The sequence below is a fragment of the Moschus berezovskii genome, chromosome 20, assembly GCF_049115385.1.
Source record: "Moschus berezovskii isolate FMDL1 chromosome 20, NW_MosBer_1.0, whole genome shotgun sequence".
Lineage (NCBI taxonomy): Eukaryota > Metazoa > Chordata > Mammalia > Artiodactyla > Moschidae > Moschus > Moschus berezovskii.
In genome coordinates this window covers 60,502,886-60,528,622 of record NC_142479.1, presented here as the reverse complement: position 1 = coordinate 60,528,622, position 25,737 = coordinate 60,502,886, and the positions used below count along the sequence as shown (strand labels likewise).

The 25,737-nt window shown below is 44.4% G+C and overlaps 1 long non-coding RNA gene across 1 annotated transcript; it reads right to left on the bottom strand.

Annotated features, from left to right (window-relative positions):
* Positions 1–564: 564 nt before the first annotated feature.
* On the bottom strand, positions 565–24,282 carry LOC129537904 (uncharacterized). Its single transcript, XR_008682129.2, has 3 exons — positions 24,136–24,282; positions 23,665–23,829; positions 565–781 (listed from the first exon to the last, which is right to left on the bottom strand). It is a non-coding gene; the product is annotated as an uncharacterized LOC129537904 (long non-coding RNA).
* Between the last annotated feature and the right edge of the window lie 1,455 nt (positions 24,283–25,737).

Below are 25,737 nucleotides of genomic sequence, written 5' to 3'. Positions count from 1 at the left end.
TCAGAGGAACTACATCATTGGTTTTCTTTCATCTCCAGCTCGCCGACTCCGAAACTTTGACCTTGTCATCCTCCATGATCATGTGATCCAATTCCTTATGAGAAATCTCTCTCTCTCTTAACCTCTCTCTACTGGTTCTGGTTCTCTGAAGAATTCTGACTAATACAGGACTATTACAAATAAAACTGCTGTAAACATTGGTATAGAGGACTTTGTATGAACACACACTTTCCTTTCTCTGGAATAAATTCCCAGGAGTGCTATTGCTGAATCTTATGGTAAGTATATATTTAACTTTATAAGAAACTGCCAAAGCGTTTCCTAGAATGGCCTTGCCATTTTTACCTTCCCACTGTTCATCATTTTTATTATTTTATGACACTAGTTAAATCGTTCAATTTGAAATGGGCTGACATTTTGAAGGCTGGCCACGCAAGGATTTTTGCCCACTTGTCTTAAAAATCACAGCTATCACATGCATCCTTGTTTTAACTTTCTATTTACTAGCCAAACACAGAGGTCTGCTGGGTTAGAGATTTGAAATAACAAACCTGGCTGCCTCAGATTTTCTTGGCTGGCACCAGGTCTTGCCAGGCCTTTGAATCAGCTGGGTGCAGGAAAGGGTCACCAGGAAACTCAGGCTGCCGGACCCGACAGGAAGCGTGGGACGAAGCTTACTCTGGGTCTGGCTCGTGGTCAGCCCGGCTGGGGTCTGAGGCTTCCAGGCTGGCTCAGTGAACACCGTCAGGAAACAGCCCCAGCTCTTTAAATCACTCCACCCCTGAAGAATAAATTCATAAACAAGGAAGCGCTGAGCCCCTTCCTTTGAGAAATAGCATCTTATAGCCTGGAAGAAAATCCATTTGCAGAACAAGCTATGACCATGTGTCTCTCAGGCTCTACATTCACAGATTAGTGACTGTGGCTTTGGGGCTTCTTTTCCTGGAGAAGACTAGTCTGGAGTTGTCTACGAACGCTTTGTACCATGAACTTCTCCTTGCTACCCTCCCTGCATGCCTCCCCCTGAATTCACTTGTCCAGAAGTATTTTATTTCTTTATTTTTGGCTGCACCCTGCAGCATGTGGGATCCTAGTTCCCTGACCAGGAATTGAACCTGTGCCCCCTGCAGTGGAAGCAGAGAGTCCCAAACACTGGACCATCAGGGAATTTTTGTCCAGAAGTATTTCTCTTGCCTGTGGTTATGATGGTCTTAGGCTATAATTTTAACATATTGCATTTTGGTATTGATAGATTCAATCAGACATCACAGCTGTGTGAACCTTTATAGTTGTGTATTGTCTTGATGGAGGCTTCCAATAAGCATATGGCCTAGACAGGTCAACTCGACTCCATTTTATTAAGAATTTCTCAAGACTAGGACTGTGATTCGGGCTTCCCTGGTGGTTCAGATGGTAAAGAATCTGTTCCCAGTGCAGGAGACCTGGGGTTCCATCCCCGGGTCAGGAAGATCCCCTAGAGGGAGGCATGGCAACCCATTCCAGTATTCTATATAGGAGAATTCCATGGACAGAGGAACCAGGAAGGCTACAGTTCATGGGGTTGAAAAGAGATGGACACAACTTTCACTTTTCAGGACTGAGATTCACAGCTATTCAGGCACTTGGGGTTTCCAGGTAGCGCTAGTGGTAAAGAACCTGCCTGCTAATGCAGAAGACATAAGAGACGCTAGTTCGATCTCTGGGTCAGGAAGATACCCTGGAGCAGGGCTGGCAACTCACTCCAGTATTCTTGCCTGGAGAATTCTGTGGAGAGAGGAGCCTGGCGGACTACAGTCCATCGGGTTGAAAAGAGTCATACACGACTGAAGCAACTTAGCACACAAGGCTCTTTCCACAGGTCCCATTGTTAGTGGTGGAGCTGCGTGGTGGAGCAAGAAACCAGGAACTCAGGGCTGGTTCAAAATTGTGCCCCTCACACTGAAGCCTGGAGCTCTACACATGGTCCTTGAACCTTGAAATGCAGCTTGTTCTCACCAAGATGGGTGGCAAGAGCAAAATACACATCAGCTCTTGATTTAGTGTGAAAAAAGTCATGAAAATACAATACGTCATTACTGATTTTTTATATTATTTACAAACTGAGATGATATTTTGTATATGCTGGATTACACACATATTTTGTAAAAAATAAGTCCTCAACCCAGTTTTTTTGTTTTAACATGATTATTAGAAATGTAAGATTACACACGTCTAAAATTGTACTTCTACTGGACAGCTCTAGACCACATCACAGGCATTTTTTCTTAATAGAGGAGAGTTTTAGACATATGATGTCATTATCTTATAAAAGCGTATTCATCCCCAGTGTCTGCTTTCTGGACAGCATTTATGAAGATTTTTCCTCACCGTCTTGAAGGTCACCCATCTTTGATAAATGTGGGGGGAAGGGGGTTTGTCTCCAAAGCGCTCCTGAATAGTTATCCTCTTTCTTTGGGTTCAGATTTTGTATTTTTAAAATGTATTTATTTTTGGCTGTGCAGGATCTTTGCTGCTGTGTGGGCTTTTCCCTCATCGTGGAGAGCAAGGGCTATTCTCTAGTCGTAGTACACAGGCTTCTTTCGTTGAGGAGCACGGGCTCTAGGGAGTGCAGGCTTCAATACTTGCAGCCCCTGGGCTCAGTAGCTGTGGCTCCCGGGCTCTGAGAGCACAGGGCTTAAAAGTTGTGCATGGGCTTCGTTACTCCATGGCATGTGGGATCTTCCTGGATTAGGGATCAAACCCATGTCTCCTGCATTGGCAGGTGGATTCTTTACCACTGAGCCACCAGGGAGCCCCAGATTTTGTAAATCGCAGTAGAATGTGCGTAACATGACATTTACCATCGTCATCACTTTTAAGTGTCCAATTCATTGGCATTAACTGCATTCACATCACGTATAACCATTACCACTTATCCATTTCCAGAGCTTTCTTTTATTATCTCAAGACAGGGAACTCTACTCAGTGCTTTGTGGTAACCTAACTGAGAAGAGAAGCCAAAAAAGAAGGGATATATACATGTGTGTGTGTGCGCGTGTGTGTGTGTGTCTATAGCAGATCCACTTTGCCATAGAGCGGAAACTAATACAGCATTGTAAAGCAACTACACTCCAATACAATTTGATTTAAAACTTAAAAAATAATAACATTTTGAAAGTAGGTTAATTAAAATTTGAAGAACTCTGAAATGTTTTCCAAAGTGGCTGCACTATTTGACATTCTCACTAGCAATGTATGAGCGTTCCAGCCTTTCCACATCCTCACCAACACCTCTTATTATCCATCTATTTGACTATAGCCATCTAGTGGGTGTGAAGTGGTATCTCATTGTGGTGTTGATTTGCATTTCCCTAATGACTATTGATGCTGAGTGTATTTTTTCATGTGCTTATTGGCCACTAGTATCTCTTCTTTGGAGAAATGTCTATTTAGGTCTTTCACACACTTTCTAGTTAGATTTTTTTTGTCATTTTATTGTTGAGTTGTAAGAGTTCTTTGTATATTTTGCATTCCAGGCCCTTATCTGATACATAATTTGCAAATATTTTCTCTCATTCTGTGGGTTTTCTTTTCACTTGATAGTACCCTTAGAAGGACAAAAATTTTAAATTAAAATAAAGTCCAGTTTATCTATTTTTAACGTCATCGCTGTGCTTTTGATGTCATATCTCAGAAATCACTGTCTAATCCAAAGTCACAAAGATTTATGTCTATGTTTTCTCCTAGGAGTGTTATAGCTTTAGCTCTTACAGTCAACTCTTTGATGCATTTAAAACAATTTTATATATGATGTGTGGTAGGAGATTCATTGGAAAAGACCCTGATGCTGGGAAAGATTGAAGGCAGGAGGAGAAGGGGACGACAGAGGATGAGATGGTTGATGGCCTCACTGACTCAATGGACATGAGTTTGAGCAGGCTCTGGGAGTTGCTGATGGACAGGGAAGCCTGGTGTGCTGCAGTCCATGGGGTTGCAAAGAGTCAGACACCATTGAGCAACTAAACTGAACTGAAATGAGGAGATTCAGCTTCAGTTTTTCGCATGTGGATATCCAGATGAATCTTTCCTTCATGGACACTCTTTTTTTTCTTTTTTGCCACAACACACAGCATGTGGGGTCTTAGTTCCCCTACTCAGGATGAACCTGTGCCCCCTGCAGTGGAACCCTGGAGTCTTAACGACTGGACCACCTGGGAAGTCCCTGTCTGGGCACTCTTGTTGAAACAAAAGTCAATAGACCATAAGTGTAAGGTTTATTTCTGGACTCTCAATTCTGTTCCGTTGATGTGTATGTCTATCCTTATGCCAGTAGGACATTGCCTTGAATACTGTAGCTTTGTAGTAAGTTTTGGAATTGGGAGGTCTTCCTTCTTTTTTTAGGATTATTTTGGCTACTCTGTGTCCCTTCTATAATCTTCCAGACAGCTTGTCAATTTCTGCAAAAAAGGGCTCCAATTAAAACAAATTGTTAAACATTTCAAGGAAAGTTCAGAATTTACTGTAGTATTCTCTGCCCCTGATGAGTGACTTTTAACATTTTGCTATATTTGCTTTCCATTTTTTCTTTATTTTTAAGGCAATGAGGCATCAGTCTGCTACTTATTATTACTCCTGCATTGTAACTCTCACCAATCTTGTTACCTTTCCTCCCTTCTCCAGAGGCAACTACTCTTCTGAATTTCTATAATGGTCCTCATATTTCTACAACATATATAGCATCTGCAAATGTAAAATTTTTGTTTGAGCTATTTGTTGCTGCTGCTGCTGCTGCTAAGTCACTTCAGTCGTGTCGGACTCTGTGTGACCCCATAGACAGAAGCCCACCAGGATCCCCTGTCCCTGGGATTCTCCAGGCAAGAACACTGGAGTGGGCTGCCATTTCCTTCTCCAATGTGTGAAAGTGGAAAGTGAAAAGTGAAGTCACTCAGTCGTGTCCAACCCCTAGCGACCCCACGGACTGCAGCCTACCAGGCTCCTCCGTCCATGGGATTTTCTAGGCAAGAGTACTGGAGTGGCTTGCCATTGCCTTCTCCGAGCTATTTGTTAACTTTAGTTAAATTACATTGCTGCTGCTGCTAAGTCACTTCAGTCGTGTCCGACTCTGTGTGACCCCATAGACAGAAGCCCACCAGGCTCCCCAGTCCCTGGGATTCTCCAGGCAAGAACACTGGAGTGGGTTGCCATTTCCTTCTCCAATGTGTGAAAGTGAAAACTGAAAGTGAAGTCGCTCAGTCGTGTCCGACCCTTAGCGACCCCACGGACTGCAGCCTACCAGGCTCCTCCATCCATGGGATTTTCTAGGCAAGAGTACTGGAGTGGCTTGCCATTGCCTTCTCCGAGCTATTTGTTAACTTTAGTTAAATTACATTAGGTATCTATTATACTTCAGCATGCTCTCAAATTTATGTTTTTGAAATTTATTCATGATGATATAGGAAGCTGTTGTTCTTTTTTAAGTTCCTGCATGGCATTTCGTTGTATAATTCTACTGCAAGTTATTTATCCAGTATTTTACTGATAGATAATTAATTTAGTTGCTTTTATTTTTATTGTTTTGCAATTATGGAGTTGCAATGGACATTCCAGTTTCTTCCATTTTGGGTGAGTGACAGAATGCTTATGGTGTGTACCCAGAAGTGAAACTGCTGGATTGAAGAATTTATTCACCATTGGTTTTACTAGCTGCAGCCAACATTTTATTCAGTTTACACTCTCACCAACAGTGCAAGTGAGTTCCTATTTGTGCACATCTGTGCCCACCCTTGACAGTCTTTTAAATTCTTGCCAATCTGAAGGATGTAAAGTGGTCTTTCAGGGCGGTTTTAATTTGCATTTTCCTGTTGATGAGTTTAGGAACTCTTTCCTCACACCCTTGGCTATTTTCTGTTTCTCCTTTGGGTTGTTAGTCATTTTCTTCTTGCTTTATTAGGAATTCTTTAAATCTTCTGAAAATAAATCTGAAAGCCTGTGGATTTATTTTCACTGTGATTTTAACCTTTTATTTTCCTTTATCTCTCTTTTTAAAAAATATTTTTTGATTTATGGCTGTGGTAAGTGGGGGTTACTCTCTAGTTGTGGTGGGCAGGCTTCCCACTGTGGTGATTTCTCTTGTTTCGGAGCACGGGCTCTAGGTGTATGGTGCAGGCTCAGCAGTTGCAGTGTGTGGGCTCAGTATTTGCGGCACACGGGCTTAGCTGTCCCATGGCCTATGAGATCTTCCTGGATCAGGGACCAATCCATGTTCCCTGCACTGGCAAGTGGATTCTTTACCACTGAGCCACCAGGGAAGCCCTCCTTTATCTCTTGTTTTCTTTCTTTTGTACAGAAATTGTTTTTTTTTTTCTTCCAACTTTATCCTATTTGTGTCTTATTTGAGAAGTCTTATTCTACCCAGTTCTATAAGATAATCTCTATATTTTTTTCTAAAAATATTAAAGTTTTGCATTTAGATCTCCAGTCCATCTTGAGTTTATTTTTGCGTATTCTGTGAAGTAAAGATCTAACTTCTCCCATTTATAAAACTAATTCTTCCAGATCCACTTCTTTTTTTCAACTTTCAACTTTTTGTTTTGTACTGGGGTATAGCCAATTAACCAGCACCACGTTTAAGTAATCCAGCCATCTCCTTTTCACTGATTTGTAATGTTACTTTTGCCAAATATTGTTTTCATGTGATTTTTGGTTCATTGCTGGCCTCTCTACTCTGTTCCATTGATCTGTTTGTTTTTACCTGTATGGATACCACTTTGTCTTTTTAAAAAAAGTTTTAATGGGTGAATTTGACTCAGATGACCATTATATCTACTACTCTGGGCAGGAATCCCTTAGAAGAAATGGAGTAGCCATCATAGTCAACAAAAGAGTCCGAAATGCAGTACTTGGATGCAATCTCAAAAACGACAGAATGATCTCTGTTCGTTTCCAAGGCAGACCGTTCAATATCACGGTAATCAAAGCCTATGCCCCAACCAGTAATGCTGAAGAAGCTGAAGTTGAATGGTTCTATGAAGACCTACAAGACCTTTCAGAACTAACACCCAAAAAGGATGTCCTTTTCATTATAGGGGACTGGAAGGCAAAAGTAGGAAGTCAAGAAACACCTGGAGTAACAGGCAAACTTGGCCTTGGAGTATAGAATGAAGCAGGGCAAAGGCTAATAGAGTTTTGCCAAGAGAACGCACTGGTCATAGCAAACCCCCTCTTCCAACAACACAAGAGAAGACTCTACACATGGACATCACCAGATGGTCAACACCGAAATCAGATAGATTATATGAAAGTAGGGAAAACCACTCGGAGAAGGCAATGGCAAGCCACTCCAGTACTCTTGCCTAGAAAATCCCATGGACGGGGGAGCCTGGTGGGTTGCAGTCCATGGGGTTGCTACGAGTCTGACGTGGCTGAGCAACTTCACTTTCACTTTTCACTTTCACACATTGGAGAAGGAAATGGCAACCCACTCCAGTGTTCTTGCCTGGAGAATCCCAGGGACGGGGGAGCCTGGTGGGCTTCCATCTATGGGGTCACGCAGAGTTGGACACGACTGAAGTGACTTAGCAGTAGCAGGGAAAACCACTAGACCATTCAGGCATGACCTAAATCAAATCCCTTCTGATTATACAGTGGAAGTGAGAAATAGATTTAAGGGACTAGATCTCATAGACAGAGTGCCTGATGAACTATGGACGGAGGTTCGTGACATTGTACAGGAGACAGGGATCCATCCCCATGGAAAAGAAATGCAAAAAAGCAAAATGGCTGTCTGAGGAGGCCTTACAAATAGCTGTGAAAAGAAGAGAAGCAAAAAGCAAAGGAGAAAAGGAAAGATATAAGCATTTGAATGCAGAGTTCCAACGAATAGCAAGGAGAGATAAGAAAGCCTTCCTCAGCTATCAGTGCAAGGAAATAGAGGAAAACAACAGGATGGGAAAAACCAGAGATCTCTTCAAGAAAATTAGAGATACCAAGGGAACATTTCATGCAAAGATGGGCTCGATAAAGGACAGAAATGGTATGGACCTAACAGAAGCAAAAGATATTAAGAAGAGGTGGCAAGAATACACAGAAGAACTGTGCAAAAAAGATCTTCATGACCCAGATAATCACGATGGTGTGATCACTCACCTAGAGCCAGACATCTTGGAATGTGAAGTCAAGTGGGCCTTAGAAAGCATCACTACCAACAAAGCTGGTGGAGGTGATGGAATTCCAGTTGAGCTATTTCAAATCCTGAAAGACGATGCTGTGAAAGTGCTGCACTCAATATGCCAGCAAATTTGGAAAACTCAGCAGTGGCCACAGGACTGGAAAAGGTCAGTTTTCATTCCAGTCCCAAAGAAAGACAAGGCCAAAGAATGCTCAAACTACTGCACAATTGCACTCATCTCACACGCTAGTAAAGTCATGCTCAAAATTCTCCAAGCCAGGCTTCAGCAATACGTGAACCATGAATTTCCAGATGTTCAAGCTGGTTTTAGAAAAGGCAGAGGAACCAGAGATCAAATTGCCAACATCTGCTGGATCATCGAAAAAGCAAGAGAGTTCCAGAAAAACATCTATTTCTGCTTTATTGACTATGTCAAAGCCTTTGACTGTGTGGATCACAATAAACTGTGGAAAATTCTGAAAGAGATGGGAATACCAGACCACCTGACCTGCCTCTTGAGAAACCTATATGCAGGTCAGGAAGCAACAGTTAGAACTGGACATGGAACAACAGACTGGTACAAAATTGTCACCCTGCTTATTTAACTTATATGCAGAGTACATCATGAGAAACGCTGGGCTGGAAGAAGCATAAGCTGGAATCAAGATTGCCAGGAGAAATATCAATAACCTCAGATATGCAGATGACACCACCCTTATGGAAGAAAGTGAAGAGGAACTAAAAAGCCTCTTGAAGAAAGGGTAAGAGGAGAGTGAAAAAGTTGGCTTAAAGCTCAACATTCAGAAAACTAAGATCATGGCATCTGGTCCCATCTCTTCATGGCAAATAGATGGGGAAACAGTGCAAACAGTGTCAGATTTTATTTTTTTGGGCTCCAAAATCACTGCAGATGGTGACTGCAGCCATGAAATTAAAAGATGTTTACTCCTTGGAAGGAAAGTTATGACCAACCTAGACAGCATATTAAAAAGCAAAGACATTACTTTGCCAGCCAAGGTCCGTCTAGTCAAGGCTATGGTTTTTCCCGTGGTTATGTATGGATGTGAGAGTTGGACTGTGAAGAAAGCTGATCGCCGAAGAATTGATGCTTTTGAACTGTGGTGTTGAGAAGACTCTTGAGAGTCCCTTGGACTGCAAGGAGATACAACCAGTCAATCCTAAAGGAGATCAATCCTGGGTGTTCATTGGAAGGACTAATGTTGAAGCTGAAACTCCAATACTTTGGCCACCTCATGCAAAGAGTTAACTCATTGACAAAGACCCTAATGTGGGGAGGGATTGGGTGCAGGAGGAGAAGGGGACGATAGAGGATGAGATTGCTGGATGGCATCACTGACTCGATGGGCATGAGTTTGGGTAAACTCCAGGAGTTGGTGATGGACAGGGAGGCCTGGCATGCTGCAATTCATGGGGTCACAAAGAGTTGGACATGACTGAGCGACTGAACTGAACTGAACTGAGTTGGTTTACAATGTTCTATTAATTTCAGGAGTACAGCATAGTGAATCTGTTTTACATGTACATATATCCACTCATATTTAGTCTTTTCCCATATAGGCCATCACAGAGTATTGAGTGGAGTTCCCTGTGCTATAAAGCAGGTTCTTATTTGTTGTTGTTGTTCAGTTGCTAAATTGTGTCTGACTCTTTGTGACCCAATGGAGTGCAGCATGCCAGGCTCCCTTGTCCTTCACTATCTCCCAGAGGTTGCTCAAATTCATGTCCTTATTAGTTATCTATTTTATATATAGTAGTGTGTATGTGTCAATCCCAATCGTCCAGTTTATCCCTTTCCCTCCAACTCTTGACCTTTTTTTTTTTTTGGTGGTGGTGGCTGTGTGGCACGTAGCATCTCAGTTCCCTGACCAGGGATCAAACCTGTGCCCCTGAGGAAGAAGTGTGGAGTCTTAACCACTGGATCACCAAGGAAGTTTTAGTTTTTTAAGGAACCTCCATACTGTTCTCCAGGGCTTCCCTGGTGGCTCAGACAGTAAAGAATCTGCCTGCATTGTGGGAGACCTGGGTTTGATTCTTGGGTTGGGAAGATCCCCTGGAGGAGGGCATGGCAACCCACTCCAGTATTCTTGCCTGGAGAATCCCATGGACAGAGGAGCCTGGTAGGCTACAGTCCATGAGGTCACAAGGAGTCAGATACGACCGTGACTAAGCACACACATACCGTTCTTCATAGTGGCTGCACCAATTTACATTCCCATCAACAGTGTCGGAGGGTTCCTTTTTCTCCACACCCTCTACAGAATTTGATATTTGTAGGCTTTTTAATGATGGCCATTCTGACCAGTGTGAGGTGATATCTCATTGTAGTTTTGATTTGCATTTCTCTAATAATTAGTAATGTTGAGCAACTTTTCATGTGTCTATTGGTCATCTGTATGTCTTGTTTGTAGACATGTCTAATAGGTCTTCTGCCCATTTTTTGATTGGGTTGTACTTTTTTTTTCGACGGAGAATGAGATGGCTGGATGGCATCACCGACTCTGTGGACATGAGTTTGAGTGTACTCCGGGAGTTGGTGATGGACAGGGAGGCCTGGCGTGCTGTGATTCATGGGGTCGCGGAGAGTCGGACACGACTGAGCAACTGAACTGAACTGAACTGAAACTTTTTTTATTGAAGTGTAGTTGATTTACAATCTTGTACCAATCTCTACTGTACAGTAAAATGGCTCAGTTATACATATATATGTGTGTGTGTGTGTATATATATATATATATATATACATTCTTTCTTTTATATTCTTTTCCATTATGGTTTATCCCAGGAGATTGGATATATTATAGCTCTTTGTTTTTTTGTTACTGAGTTGTATGAGCTATTTGTATATTTTGGAAATTAAGCCCTGGTCAGTTCCATCGCTTACAAATATTTTCTCCAATTCAGTAGGTTGTCTTTTCATTTCATTTATGGTTTTTTCTGTTGTGCAAAAGCTTATAAGTTTGATTAGGTCCCATTTGTTTATTTTTCCTATTATTTCTATTGCCTTGGGAGACTGACTTAGAAAAACATTGGTACGACTTGCATCAGAGAATGTTTTGCTTATGTTCTCTTCTAGGAGTTGTATGGTGTCATGTCATAAGTCTTTAAGCCATTTTGAGTCTATATTTGTGTACAGTGTGAGGGAGTGTTCTAACTTGATTGATTTACATGCAGCTCTCCAACTTGCCCAACACCACTCGCTGAAGAAACTGTCTTTTCTCCACTGTATAGTCTTGTCTTCTTTGTCATAGGTATGTGGGTTTAGTCCCCAGAAACTTCTGGTCATCAGTTTTCCAGTCTTGTACTTACTAAGCCCCTGACCAGTCAGCCAACCCATTAGCCACTGCCCATGAGTCAGTGTGGATCCATTTCACAGGTCACCTTTCATTCCACACAAAGTGGACAAACCAGTTGTTTGGTCTGAAGTTCGGCCCACTGGGAAGGTTTTCCTTCACCCTTGTCATTCAGGGCCATGCCTGAGTGAGATGTAGTTGTCATTGACTTCACATAATGCCTGCCTGCAGGATGAACTCAGCCAGAAACCAGGCCTACTGGTTCTTCTTCCTCCTCTGCTAATTTGTCATAAGGAAATGGCTGCAAGCCCATAGGTGTAGGGTTGAGGGAAAGATGGTGAAACAGCAGGAGCTCCTTGTCACCTGCTCGTACAGACACTTGTGCTTTCCAGATCCTCGAACCTGGATTCAGGTACACCAGTACCAACTGCTGGTGGAATATTGGAGTGTTGCTGAGCATGTGACTTGGTGGCCTGTGTTCAGGTGTTGACTCTCAACTTGGGCCCAGAAGCAAACCAGAGGCTGCTTTTCAAAGGGAGAGTGGTGACTGGTAGAAGAAGGCAAGACCTTTCTCCAGCCTGTCCCTTCTCCTGTTGGGGCTTGTTGGTACCCCAGAGAATATCTCTGTGTGCCAGAGGCATTTCTGATTCCATTAGGTGTGCCTAAGACCCAAAGGCAGAGCAGTCTACAGTGTGGCCTGGAATGTGGGAGAGCTTTCTTATTCGAAGCCCCACCAGGGCGGGCAGACTTCAGGTCACCCAGAGTGGCATGTCCACATGTTACATGCCATCTCTGAAATTCAGAGGTCCTTTTTCATCTTTTTCTTCATGGTGGGCAATGCAAAGTGCATCTCTTACTTTAGAAGGGATCTTCTCACATACCCTGCTGCTGCTGCTGCTAAGTCACTTCAGTCGTGTCCGACTCTGTGTGACCCCATAGATGGAAGCCCACCAGGCTCCCCCTTCCCTGGGATTCTCCAGGCAAGAACACTGGAGTGGGTTGCCATTTCCTTCTCCAATGTGTGAAAGTGAAAAGTGAAAGTGAAGTTGCTCAGTCGTGTCCGACCCTTAGCGACCCCACGGACTGCAGCCCACCAGGCTCCTCCATCCATGGGGTTTTCTAGGCAAGAGTACTGGAGTGGCTTGCCATTGCCTTCTCCGTCTCACATACCCTAGACTGTGGGAATTTCACAATATGGTAGGTGTTGAAAGGCCATGGGGTTTATCTTCCATCCTCTGCAATGTGTTGGTTTACTTAGATATCTGAGATGATTAGTACTTATAACTCACCCATGTCATGAACCAATGTGATGTTTTTTAGGCTATCAAGATTATCCCAGCTTTCTGGACTAGATTATGATGAGAGAAAGGAAAGCTAAGGGAACCCTAAGGCAGAACAGTCAAGATCATCTCTGTTGGCCCCTGCCTCCAATTTTCTTTCCTTTTGGGGAAAGGGGAAAAGCGTTTTTCTGTTGAGTAGCTATGTATTGCGTGTGTACGTGCTAAGTTGCTTCAGTTGTATCTGACTCTTTGCAACCCTGTGGACTGTAACCCACCAGGCTCTTCTGTCCGTGGGATTCTCCAGGCAAGAATACTAGAGTGGGTTGCCATTTCCTCCTAAAGGGGATCTTCCTGCCCAAGGATTGAACCCACGTCTCCTGAATCTCCTGCATTGGCAGGCAGATTCTTTACTACTAGCACCACCTGGGAAGCCTATGTATTAAAGTGCCTAGAATTGTGCCATAGCTGGCTGGTACCTGATTATAGTTGGGTCAATCTCCTGACATTCTCCACGACCACTTGGAGTTTTCCACTATTCATACAAGTATGTTCCAGGGGCTGTCCTTGCATCTTTCAGGTTTTTGATGGTTTTGATTTGCCATCCTGGTGGGGCCCTGGGTGGAGTAACAAAGACAGAAAGAGTCTGAATTCCTGACAGTTAAAGGTTGCTAACAGAAATTTCTCTGTTAGCTTCTTTAAATCTCTGTTCTTTTGGTTCTCTGTCACAGCAGCCACATTCATTTCCTATTTAATATACCATTCAGTGTATATTGACTTAATCTTATGATTTAAAGTTTTCTTTTACATGGTGATTATTTTTAACAGTTATAAGCAATGAGAAGCAGCCATGGGTCAAGTGTGGACTCAAAGCAGACAGCTCCCAGGCATTGACTGATAAAGTGTAGAGCTGTATTAAAAGCTGGATACTGGAGTCAAGACAGCCCTGGGTTCAGATTCAGATTTAGCTAATCCCTGCCTGTGGTCCTGGGGTGAAGAATTTAACTTCACGGGTCTCGGTTCTCTTTGTGCGTTTGCGTGTTTTGATTTCTGGGTTTTGTTCTTTTTCTCTGGCCATGATGCATGGCTTACAGGGTCTCAGTTCCCTGCCCAGGGATTGAACCTGGAGCCTGGCAATAAAAGCATGGATTCCTAACCACTGGACCACAGAGAATTCCCTCGGTATTCTTATCTGTAAAATGCTGTGATAACTAAGTCTTCCAGCAGTATTCAGTGGCCTAGAACAGGGCTTTAGCAAATAGGAGCTGCCTGCCTCTGCCCTCTGTCCCTAGGAATTTGTCTCACTCTCTGCTTTTCCTTCCTCCCATCCTGTTCTCACTTTCCTATACTTGCTTTTATTTATTTATGTGGCTGTGCTGGGTCTTAGTTGTGGCAGGTGGAATCTTCAGTTGTGGCATTCGAACTCTTAGTTGCAGCATGTGTGATCTAGTTCCCAGACCAGGGATCGAACCCAGGCCCTTGGCGTTGGGAGCGTGGAGTCTTAGCTACCACGACCACCAGGAAAAGATCCCTCCTGTGCCTTGTTTACTTTCACTTTCTGGGTTGCTTCTGCCTTAAGCAGGACTCCTATGACCAGCTGGCGTGTTTTACCTACTATTGCCTTCGGACGGCCAGGAATTCTTCCTGGCCAACCTGTTATTTATTCTCCCTTCTTCTGCAAAGATACCGCTTCAGCTCACTAAGAGATTCTCTCTCTTTCTTTCTCTCTTCACGGGATCATGTGCTGCAGAGAATTCCATGTGGGCGACCGTGACCAAGCCTGACTCTGTGACCTGCCAGGCCATCCCTTCGGTGTAGCCAGCCCCTTTCTCTTACTTTCTCTTCTCTCTGTCCCCTGAGGAAGCCCAGGACAGGGAGCTGGCAACCTGGGCCACCAAGTCAGTCAGAAAAGCACACCTGGAATGGGAGAGTGATGGGCCGGGGCTGTCTCAGACCTTCAGTACATCAGATCTTGAAGGAAGACCACCCACTCTTCTCTGTGTTTCTCTGGGGGCTTGTTCCTGGGGGTTGCAGTACATGTTTGATACTTCCTCGGAGAATGTATGCCAAAAAGGAAACAAATAAGGGAGGAGAGACTCCCCTGTGGTCCAGTGGCTAGCATTCCTCGCTCCCAGTGCAGGGGCCTCGGGTTCGATCCCTGGTCAGGGAACCATATCCCACATGCCACAACTAAGAGTCTGCATGCCACAACTAAGGCCCAGTGCAGCCAAATAAATACATAAATTTATTTTTTAAAAAAAGAAAGAGAAAAAGAAAGAACAGAGAGAAAAGGAAACAGGGACCAAAATGTCACTTATCTCATGAGGGAGCCAAGGCTCAGCTCTGAGTCCCTCTATTGACAGAGGGGAGCCCGGCTTCCTGTGGTGGCCTCGGTTCTCAGGCATGGGTTCCACCCCAGCCCTGAAGGTCCCAGATCACCTCTCCTCTCCCTGAGAACTTGACTTTTTGCGCAGCCACATAAAGGTGGCCGGTGTCTGGTGGCTTGACGGGACAGACTTGCAGGGACTTCCTGCCTTTTGATGCATGCCGTTCCTGTGAGCTGGGCTGGGCCTCCGAAGACAAGAGGACCCTTTCGACTTCCTGAGTGTCTCAACATTTAGACTCTTGGGGTTTGTGGTCAGAGACACTGGCATGAACATTGTGTTTCTACAAAGTGTGACTTCTGGGCCCTCAGGTTAACAAGCAAAGCTTTGTGCAAGCCACCCCCTAACCAAACTGACCCAGAGGGTCTGAAAGGCCCTTGACCTTGCTGCCTTTCATGGGTGGATGAGCGAATGGTAAGCTGGCTCTGGGCGGATGAGGGCAACTGACTGGCTGGGGGGTGCGGAGGGGGGTGACAGAGTCTGCGGCGCTGTCCCCTGCCCTCTGCTCTGGCACCTCGGAGCTCCCTCCAAATGTCACCAGGGTTTTCTTCAGCACTCACTAATTGCTAAGGACCTGACATAGGTCACTGTGTTCTAATCCTCTTCCCACTTTCAGATGAGGAAACTGAGGCTCAGCGAGATGAAGCCATTTCGTGAGAGGACAAATCGGAGAGTCTGGGCAGAGGTCGCGGCTGGCTTCAGATGCATGATGCCTCTGCAGAGCAGGAAACACTCAGGGTCCTCAGCGGGTCGCCTTCCTGGTGTCTAGTTCTCCTCTGCCTCCAAGGCATTGATCTCCTGTCCTGGAGATTGTTTGCAAGGTGGACATGGGACCTAAGGAGGCCTGGTCAAAACTCGGAGAATGTGCCTTCCAGAAACTTCCAACTTGACCTTTGTGGAACTGTGAAAAGGGGATCTCTAGCAACTTGGTCAAATTTGACCACGTCTCCCCTCACCCCTCCTGATTCTGGGAATAGGGTGACTAACCCTCCCTGGTTTTCTTGGGACTCTTCTAGCTTTAAAATTCAAAGTCTCATGTCCTGGGAAAAACCCTCATTCTCAGACAAACCAGTGGGGCTGTTCACTCTACCAGGAAGATCAGTTACGTTGCTTTCCCTCTCCAACTTCTAGAAAGGAAAGAGTGAAGTTGGAAAAAGGTGAGGGGAAATTACAGGAGGGGAAAACTCAAGACAGACTCAAGGTGTTTTCCCACCTTTCTGGCTGTCACACAGAGCTCAGACAGAAGATGGACCAGTTTCTACTACATGTGACTGAAAGCTGGGGTGGTGCGCTCCTCCTACGGGAACATTTAGCAGAGAATTTAGCAGAATGGATGCCTGCTTTGGGGCCCGTGAATGCGTGCTAAGTCGATCCAGTCATGTCCAACTCTTCGTGACCCTATAGACTATAGCATGCCAGGCTCCTCTGCCCATGGGATTCTCTAGGCAAGAATACTGGAGTGGGTTGCCATGCCTTCCTCCAGGGGATCTTCCTGACCCAGGAATCGAGTCCGCGTCTCTTGCTTCCCTGTAGTGGCAGGCAGGTTCTTTAACACGACACCACCTGGGAAGGCCCCACTTTGGGGCCCACCTCCAGGCTATTCCCAAGGTGACTCATGTCTTCCATCAAGGAGGACCCCTTTCTTTCTCAGTTTGCAGGAAGCACTTAGAAAAATGTGGATGTATATATATTGACATGAAGAGATGCTCATGACAAATTGCTTAAGTAAAAAAGCAGGTTACAGAATGCTTTGCACCGTATGAACTCTTTGCTGTAAATAAATACATTAGAAGCAGCCTGCCAGGATGATACCTCCTGCTGTCTTCAACCTCATATCAAAGACAAGCTTAAAGATGCTTGCTTTGATATTTAGAGTAGAAGAAAAAAAATAGCAGCTTTTATTATAATAATCATGATGCTCATAATAGCATTCCAAGCTTTGAGCTGCTCGATGCATTTCACCATAAACACAAGTCCCAGAGCTTGTCTGGAGATTGCTGTGGTCACGCCAAGTTTTCTTGCTTTTTCTGTTCTTCTGGAAATTTAAATTGATGCATTTGCCCTTTCCTATGCTGAGCACTTTGTATATGATTCTTAAACAGCCAAGCTAGTTTTCATCAGAATTTTCCTGGTACAGGTTTTATGACATTAATGCATTTTAGCCAAAATGCAGAGTCCAAATTTTGGAGCCCACCAGGGCAGAACTGAGGTGAGGAGTCTGCAGGAACTGTTTCTCTCTCTTCTGGCTGCCAAACAAGACATCAGGCCACAGCTTTCATGGTCTTGAGGCTGGAACACCTCCATAAAGCTGGGAGACTCCTCTGCTGGGATGCCTGAGCATGATGGCCCAGGACTCATTCAGGCCAAGTCAGCTTCCTCGACCACTCCGGGGGGAGGTACAGAAAGCAGGATTCCTAGAGATCCTCGGGCAGTGGGCTTCTAGACGGTCTAATCTCCTACCTCAAACTAAGATTAGTAAAACCACTTGCTAGAAAGCTACTCCTGGGACTTCCCTGGCAGTCCAGTAGTTAAGACTCCATACTTCCACTGCAGGGGGCATGGGTTTGATCCCTGGTCAGGGAACTAAGATCCTGCGTGCCATGCAGTGTGTTGAAAAAAAAAAAAGCTACTCCTCTTGACAGTTCCTACAGAGCCTTAACCCAGACATCCTCTCCTCTCTCCTCTCTGCCACTGAGTTATTCCTGTGTTTGCTTGGCAAACACAGCACCAAGACTTGCTGCCTCGTTGAGTGTTCACTTCCTCACTCATATTGTCCCCAGGAAGACGCTGGCACAGAAGCGGGTTAATTGCACAGCCCACTGGAGCCGGCTGGGGGCTTGGCATCAGTGTACTGATCCCGCTTCAGCCACCAGTCACTCAAGCTGAGAACCCTGAAGAAGGAAACACCTGTTCTCCCTTCTTAGGGATGGGCTGCGCATTCCCCAAGACACGGAGTGAGTCACCGCAGGGCCATGGGGCGGAATTTACTCACCCCCCAGGAATGGACCCTTGGAAGGCTCCAGAATGACTAGCCTCAAGTGTTCTGTCTCAGGCACAGGGCATTTCCCTCCCCCCCGCACCCCAACCACGTCTGCAGTCACTTCCTCTCTGGACACATCCTGTTTCTGAGAGCAGGCGACTTGCCAGGCAGATCGCAGCCTCTGCTGCTGGGAGCAGACGGGCGGAGACATCCTTCCTCTGATTTCTAGTACCTAATCCCATCTTCCTTCCCAGTCAGAGATATCGATCAGCATCTCCGCTTTTCCCAGGTCCCTGCACGCCAGGAAGGGAGAGTAGATAGAGAAGGAGCGTGTTTCTATTGGTGACTCCAACTCATTGGAGATGCTTAGAACCACCTCTGGTTTCTTATCAGCCTTGCAGGCACATGGTAGTCAAGAAAGGACCTGGGGCAAGGATCAGTTCCATCCATCCATTCCCTCCAACTGGGGTTTCCCTGGTAGCTCAGCTGGTAAAGAATCTGCAATCTGCCTGCAATACAGGGAGAGCTGGGTTCAATTCCTGGCTTGGGAAGATCCCATGGAGGAGGGAACGGCTACCCACTCCAGTATTCTGGCCTGGAGAATTCCATGGACTGTATAGTTCATGGGGTCGCAAAGAACCACACATGACTAATCAACTTTCACTTTCATTCCCTCCAGCAACAAATCTTTATTGAGTACCTACTATGCTGTTGTTTGTTTGTTGTTTAGTCGCCAAGTCTGGTCTGATTCTTTTGTGACCCTGTGGACTATAGCCTGCCAGGCTTCTCTGTCCATGGGATTTCCCAGGCAAGAATACTGGAGTGGATTGTCATTTCCTTCTCCAAGGGATTTTCCCAACACAGGGATTGAACCCACATCTCCTGCATTGGCAAGCGATTCTGAACTGCTGAGCCACCAGGGAAGCCCCTACCTACTGTGAGCCAAGACTTATTCTAGATGCCAGACTATGGAGGTAAACAAAACATAAAAATCAATGGCTTTGTATACACTGCTATATTTAAAAGAAACAACAAGGAACTACTGTATAGCACATGGAACTCTGATCAATATTATATGGCAGCCTGGATGGGAGGGGGTTTGGGGGAGAATGGATACAGGTGTATGTATGGCTGAGCCCCTTCACTGTTTACCTGAAACTATCACAATGTTGTTTGTTAGTTGCCTATGTTTTTGTGTGTTAGTCACACAGTCATTTCTGACTCTTTACGACCCCATGGACTGTAGCCCGCCAGACTCCTCTGTTCATAGAATTCTCCAGGCAAGAATACTGGAGTGGATTGCCATTCTTTTCTCCAGGGGATCTTCTCGACCGAGGGATTGAACCAGGTCTCCTGCACTGCAGGCAGATCCTTTACTGTCTGAGACCCCAAGGAACCCCTTAATTGAGTATACTCCAGTACAAGATAAAATGTTGTTTTTTTTTTTTAAATCAATGTCCTCATGGCAATTACATATGATCTGCTGGCAGGGACAGCTGATAAACAAGATAAAACGTATAAAAACTTATGGCATGTAAGATAGTGATAAATGCCAAGCGGAGAAAACAAAGCTGGGAAAGCAAACACGAAATGTTGAGTATGATGGGAAGCATGAAACGATCATCAAGGGGTCTGGAGAAGTCTGTGCTGCAAAAGGAAGTTTTAAGTAAAGAATGGATGGAGGCAGCGGAGTGATCAGTTAGGGGTAAGAGCATTCTAGGCAGAGGGAGCAGCAGGTGTGAGGGCTGGGAGGTGGAAGTGGGCCTGGACTGTTTGGCAAATGGGGGAAAGGCCAGGGTGACTTCAGTGAAGTGAGAAGTGGAAAGCACAGGAGCTGAAGTCAGAGAGGTAGAAGGAGCCAACCTGTGAGTGGTGGGATGGACTTTGGTTGTCACTTTTATATGGGAGGGCTTCCCAGGTGGCACTAGTGGTAAAGAAACTGCCTGCCAATGCAGGAGACATAAGAGATGCAGGTTCAATCCCTAGGTTGGGAATATCCCCTGGAGAAGGAGATGGCAACCCGCTCCAGTTTTCTTGCCTTGGAGAATCCCATGGACAGAGGAGCCTGGCGGGCTCCAGTCGATAGGGTTGCAGAGTCGGACACAACTGAAGCAACTTAGTATAACGACTGATATGGGAAACCACAGGAGAGTTGTTTAATGATTTTATTTATGTATTTATTGTTGGCTGCGCTGGGTCTTCATTGTGCTCAGGCTTTTCTCTCGTTGTGGTGAGCAGGGGCTACTCTCTAGCTGCTGCACCTTCTCTTGTTTCGGAGCACAGGCTCTGGGGTGCACGGGCTTCAGTAGTTGCGGCTCCCAGGTTCTAGAGCACAGCCTCAATACTTGTGGTGCATGAACTTGGTTGCTCCAAGGTATGTGGGTCTTCCCAGATCAGGGATCGAACCTGTGTCTCCTGGATTGGCAGGTGGATTCTTTACCACTGAGCCACCAGGGAAATCCCCATGGGAGAGTTTTAATAGAGGAGTGACAGAAAACCACTTAGATGGGGATTGCCTTAGTTTAGGGGAGGAACTTTCCTGGCGTTCCAGGGGTTAAGGCTCCTTGCTTTCATTGCAGGGGTTGTGGGGTTCAATCCCTGGTTGAGGAACTACGATCCCTCATGCCTGTAAGCATGGCCAAAAAATAAAGTCTAGGGGAGAGATAATGGTGGCCTAGAGAGGTAGGGGAAGAGGGTGGGGTGAGCAATGGTTCCAGAATATTCTGAAGATAGAGCTCACAGGATCTGCTGTTAGGAGATGGGGTGTAAAAAAATACAAGGAGAGGAAGATAACACCAATGTGTATAGCCCAGGAAAATTGAAGAATGGAGCTGTTATGAATTAAGATGGGGACTCCTGCCGGAGAAGCTAGGCCAGGGCAGAATATCAAGAAGTTAGTTTTGGCCATAGAAAGTTTGAGATGCCTGTTAGATATCCACGTTGAGTTGTTAAGCAGACTATGCAGACATGGGTGCATAGTTCAGAGCAGAGGTCCTGGCTAGAGATATAACTCTGCAGTCATGCTTTTAGTGCTGGCTCTGTTTAGCTTGGGTTTTATTTCATATGCTGAACATTTGAAAGATATAATCTTTAAGAACTTCTGGTATGTGATCCTTTAAAGATGTAGCTACGTTGAAACTTCAAATGATTTCCCTTTTCACTCAGATTGAAAAGCAAAATCTGAAGGCCGTTTGGTAATTTCTACCAAAGAAAAACCCACACCCCCGAATCCCATCCTGATAGTTACTCAACTGAAAGGCATGCTCACGTGTTCCAAAAGACATGAGCGAGAATGCTCATAGCAGTATTATTTGAAATATCCCTCAAATTGGAAACAATCCAAATATTGATCGGTGGTAGAATAGAGAAAGAAATTGTAGGATATTCATACAGTACAATACCATACAGTAATGAAAAAAAAAATGAAGCCTGACTATACATAACAACATGGACGAGTCTCATGAACATAACATGGAGTGAACAAAGTCAGATACCAAAGGGGAATACTGTACAATTCCATTTGCACGAAGCTCAAAAATGGGCAAAATTAATATATGGTAATAGAAGTTGAAGTCATGATTATCCTTGGGATAATGACAAAGGAGGCAGGAGAGATTTCAGGGTTGCTGGCAATGTTCTGAAACTCATTTGGGAAGGTGATTTAAATGGGTGTGTCCAGTTGGTGAAAATTCATTGAGTTGTACATTTATGATTTGTGTACTTTTCTCTTCCCATATTTCCATGAAAAGCTTACGCAAAGTTCTTATCTAAAAGGCCCTACCTGACAATGCCACTCCCTCTCCCCAGGCCACATTTCTCTTTTTTGATTTTTTTTTGGCTGCACCTTACAGCATGCAGATTCTTAGTTCATTGACCAGGGATTCAACCCATACCTCCCACAGTGGAAATTTGGAGTCTTAACCACTGGACTCCCAGAGAAATCTCTCCCCAGCCCTCATTTCTGACTGAACCCCAATTTTGCTCACTCCACTCATATATAATTCTCCCACATACACTGTTGGTTGCTTCTTGTTTGAGGGTTTTGTACTTCCAAGTCCCTCTGCTTCTAGACTTCCACACAGCCTGTTCCCTCACCTAATTCAAATCTCGACTTGAACTTCTGCTTATCAGAGAACTCTCCCTCAACAAACCTCTGCAAAATAACATCCTCCACCACTTCTGTCTCCTTACCCTTCTTTATCTTTCCTGAGCATTTACCATTGTTTTACATGTTGTGGGGTTCTTTCTTCATTTACTTATTGTCTTTCTAGAATCTCAAACCAGAAGACGTACCTTGTGTTTATTCACTGTTGTATTTCTGGTGCCTGAGTTGGGCTCTGGCACAGAGTAGATGTTCAGTAAATATTTACTGGATGAATGAATTCAGTGTACTGGGCAAATGAGCCAGACATGGTTCCTGTCCTCATGGAAAAAAGAATGCTTAGATCTTTAAAAGAAGTAGAGGGACTTCCCTGGTGGTCCAGTGGTTAAGACTTCGCCTTCCAATGCAGGAGGTGCAGGTTCGATCCCTGGTTGGAGAGTTAAGATCCCATATGCCTCACAGCCAAACAACCAAAACACAAAACAGGAGCAACATTATAAAAGATTCAATTAAGACTAAAAAAAAAAAAATACAATAAAAGAAGTATAAATAGTTTAGCTAGCTCTGAAGTAGGGGTTATATTTCTTTGTATTTTCATAGAGTAGGGGATAGGGAGTGACCTATAGAGTGGATTTTCAATAAATGATGACTGTGGTTTTCAAAATTAAATTTCTGGGTTTAGAAACTCATTCCCTCAAAGGAAGAATGAAGACAACTGATTGAGTACATCTATGAATATTTTTAGCCCCATCTGGTTTCCCGGCCATAGGAAAGAGACTGGACCCTAGCCTACAAGCAAGTTCTCCAAATCAAATGTGTGTGTGTGTGTGTGTGTCTGTCCCTTGAGTAGATGTAACTGCCAATACTAACAGTTTACGGCACCACATTTTAACATCGTGATGAGACTACTTCATTCCGAGCAGTACTTCTAGGGCATCAGAGCTCCAAGTGTGTGGAGACTAGACTTGTCTTGATAAGTAGGAGAAAGGCAGGACAGCAAGTATGTGAGTGAAAGTCACTCAGTCGTGTGAGACTCTTTGTGACCCCCATGGACTATACAAGTCTGTGGAATTCTCCAGGCCAGAATACTGGAGTGGGTAGCCTATCCCTTCTCCAGGGGATCTTCCCAACCCAGGAATTGAACCGGAGTCTCCTGCATTGCCGGTGGATTCTTTACCAACTGAGCTATCAGGGAAGCCCACTCCAAATAAGAGGTTAAGTGAATTCCTTGGTGGTCCAGTGGTTAGGACTCAGTACTTTCACTACCAAAGCCCAGGGTTCAATCCTTGGTTAGAGAGCTAGGATCCCACAAGACACTTGGTGCAGCTAATAATAATAATAATAAATAAGAGCTTAAGATCGGGCTTCAGATCTGGGGAGGAACAGGGACACTGGTGGCAGGGGTGGGGGAACCAAGGAGGACAGGTCACTAGCTCGATGGGGAATAGATGCCGAAGGACGTACCTGGGCTGGTGTCCCAGCTGGGAGTCCACATGCATTCATTCTTCAAGTTGGCCACCCCTGTCCTGTTCTCATGGGGCTTGCCAGGTGGCTCAGTGGTAAAGAATCCGCATGCCAGTGCAGGAAACGTAAGAGATGCAGGTTGGATCCCTGGGTCAGGAAGATCCCCTAGAGGAGGAAATGGTAACCCACTCCAGTATTCTTGCCTAGGAAATCCCATGGACAGAGGAGCCTGGCTACAGTTCATGGGGTTGCAAAGAGTTGGGTATGACTTAGTGACTGAGCACAGGCACCCGCTCTTTACTGATAGCAATGTGGGCACTGGGCCACAGTTCTGCCCCTGCAAGATCCAGCTCTAAACCCAGAGTGCTGACCTCCTAGGTGCTTCAGGAGATCACGGGATGTAAAGGATTGCATGACTCCTAAGAACCCTCCTCCTGCCTGCTGGGTCTTTTTTCCCACCAGTTCACATACCTTCTCAGTTGGTAATAAAGCTCCCCACAGACCCAAGTGGAAGCTAGAGATGTTAAACACAGTGTTCCTTGTTCAGTCGAGAGAAAAGAAGCAGGAGCACTTCTAAGTGTCTTGGCTGGAGGGCACGCACAGTGAGTCAGCGACGTCTCCCAGGAGGGGAGTCTGGCGTCCTGTCCACAAGTGACATGTTTTATTTTAATCACCACCCCGCCCAGCGCCTTCTGGTCTCTTCCTTCACAGCTCTGTGGGTCTGTTACCACTCCTCCATCAGCTTGCCCTCTCCCAAAAATGTGTTGGAATTTTTCTACCATGAGATAGTTTGCTTTCTTTCTTTTTTTTTTTCTCATAGGTTTGTAATCTTTTAATTTCTTTACTATCATTGTAACAAGGTCTCCTAAGGCAGAGGAGAAAAACCCAAGTGGACAGTCTGTCATGATTAAAACTTAAATTTGAAATTTATACTGATACCACCACTGTTAGAAAATTCAGGGGAGAAGAAAAGGTAGGGGGAATCTCTCGTCTCTCCTCCCAACAAAAGCACTATTATCCTTCAACACTGGTGTGTTGCTCACATGATTCTTTGCTACGCATGTTTTCAGAATGTGGTCATATTCTTGGTTTGCATAAACTTATAACCTTTTTCACTTGACATTTGCATCAGAAGCATTTCCCCTACGTTTTGACATAACTTTTTAAGTCATTGCTTTAAAGAGATTTCACCAGGAAGATTTACAAGAACACACTTTAACCAGAATCCTATTGTTGGTCTGTGTTACCAAATATTTAAGGTGTTAAATTCATCAGGGGTATCTATATTCAGTATTTTTTTAAAACTAGAAGAGCCATCACTTGAATGTTGCCAGTGAAATCTGATATATTATATCAACAGGAACTATAGATAATAAGGAGCTTCCATGGTGGCTCAGATGGTTAAAGAATCAGCATGCAATATAGGAAGATTCCCTGGAGAGGGAAATGGCAACCCACTCTAGTATCCTTGCCTGGAGAATTCCATGGTCGGAGGAGCCTGGTGGTCTACTGTCCATGGAGTTGCAAAGAGTCGGATACAACTGAGACTAACACACATAAATAATTACAAGAAAAACTATGTTGGATCACCAGAGTAGCCAACTGGGAGGAAAAACCCTCATATCATATCCTGAATTAGGATACATTTCAAGCGCCAATATTTAGGTATCCAAAAAATAAAAACAAAAAACAACCCTAAGAAACTGTAAAAATACTTAAAAAATCCTGGAGAATTTTTTCTTTATTTCATTAATGGAAATCTTGTCCAAGTGTGAAACAAGGTCCAGCATCCATAAAATTAAAAAATGAATAAATATGATCATATAAAATCTTATTTCTTCATGGCAGAAACCACTGTACAAGCTATCAAAAGACAAATGACAAAACTGAAATACAATTTCAATTTCAAATATAGAAAGGCCTAATTTCTCTAATATAGTAAGAGTTCCTACAAATTGGTAAGGAAACAAGTCAATTACCTAGTGGAAAATGGTCCAAGACTGGGTAGAGACATTTCATAGAAAAGAAAGCAAAATATTCTTAAACATATGAAATATTGTTCATTTTCTTTCA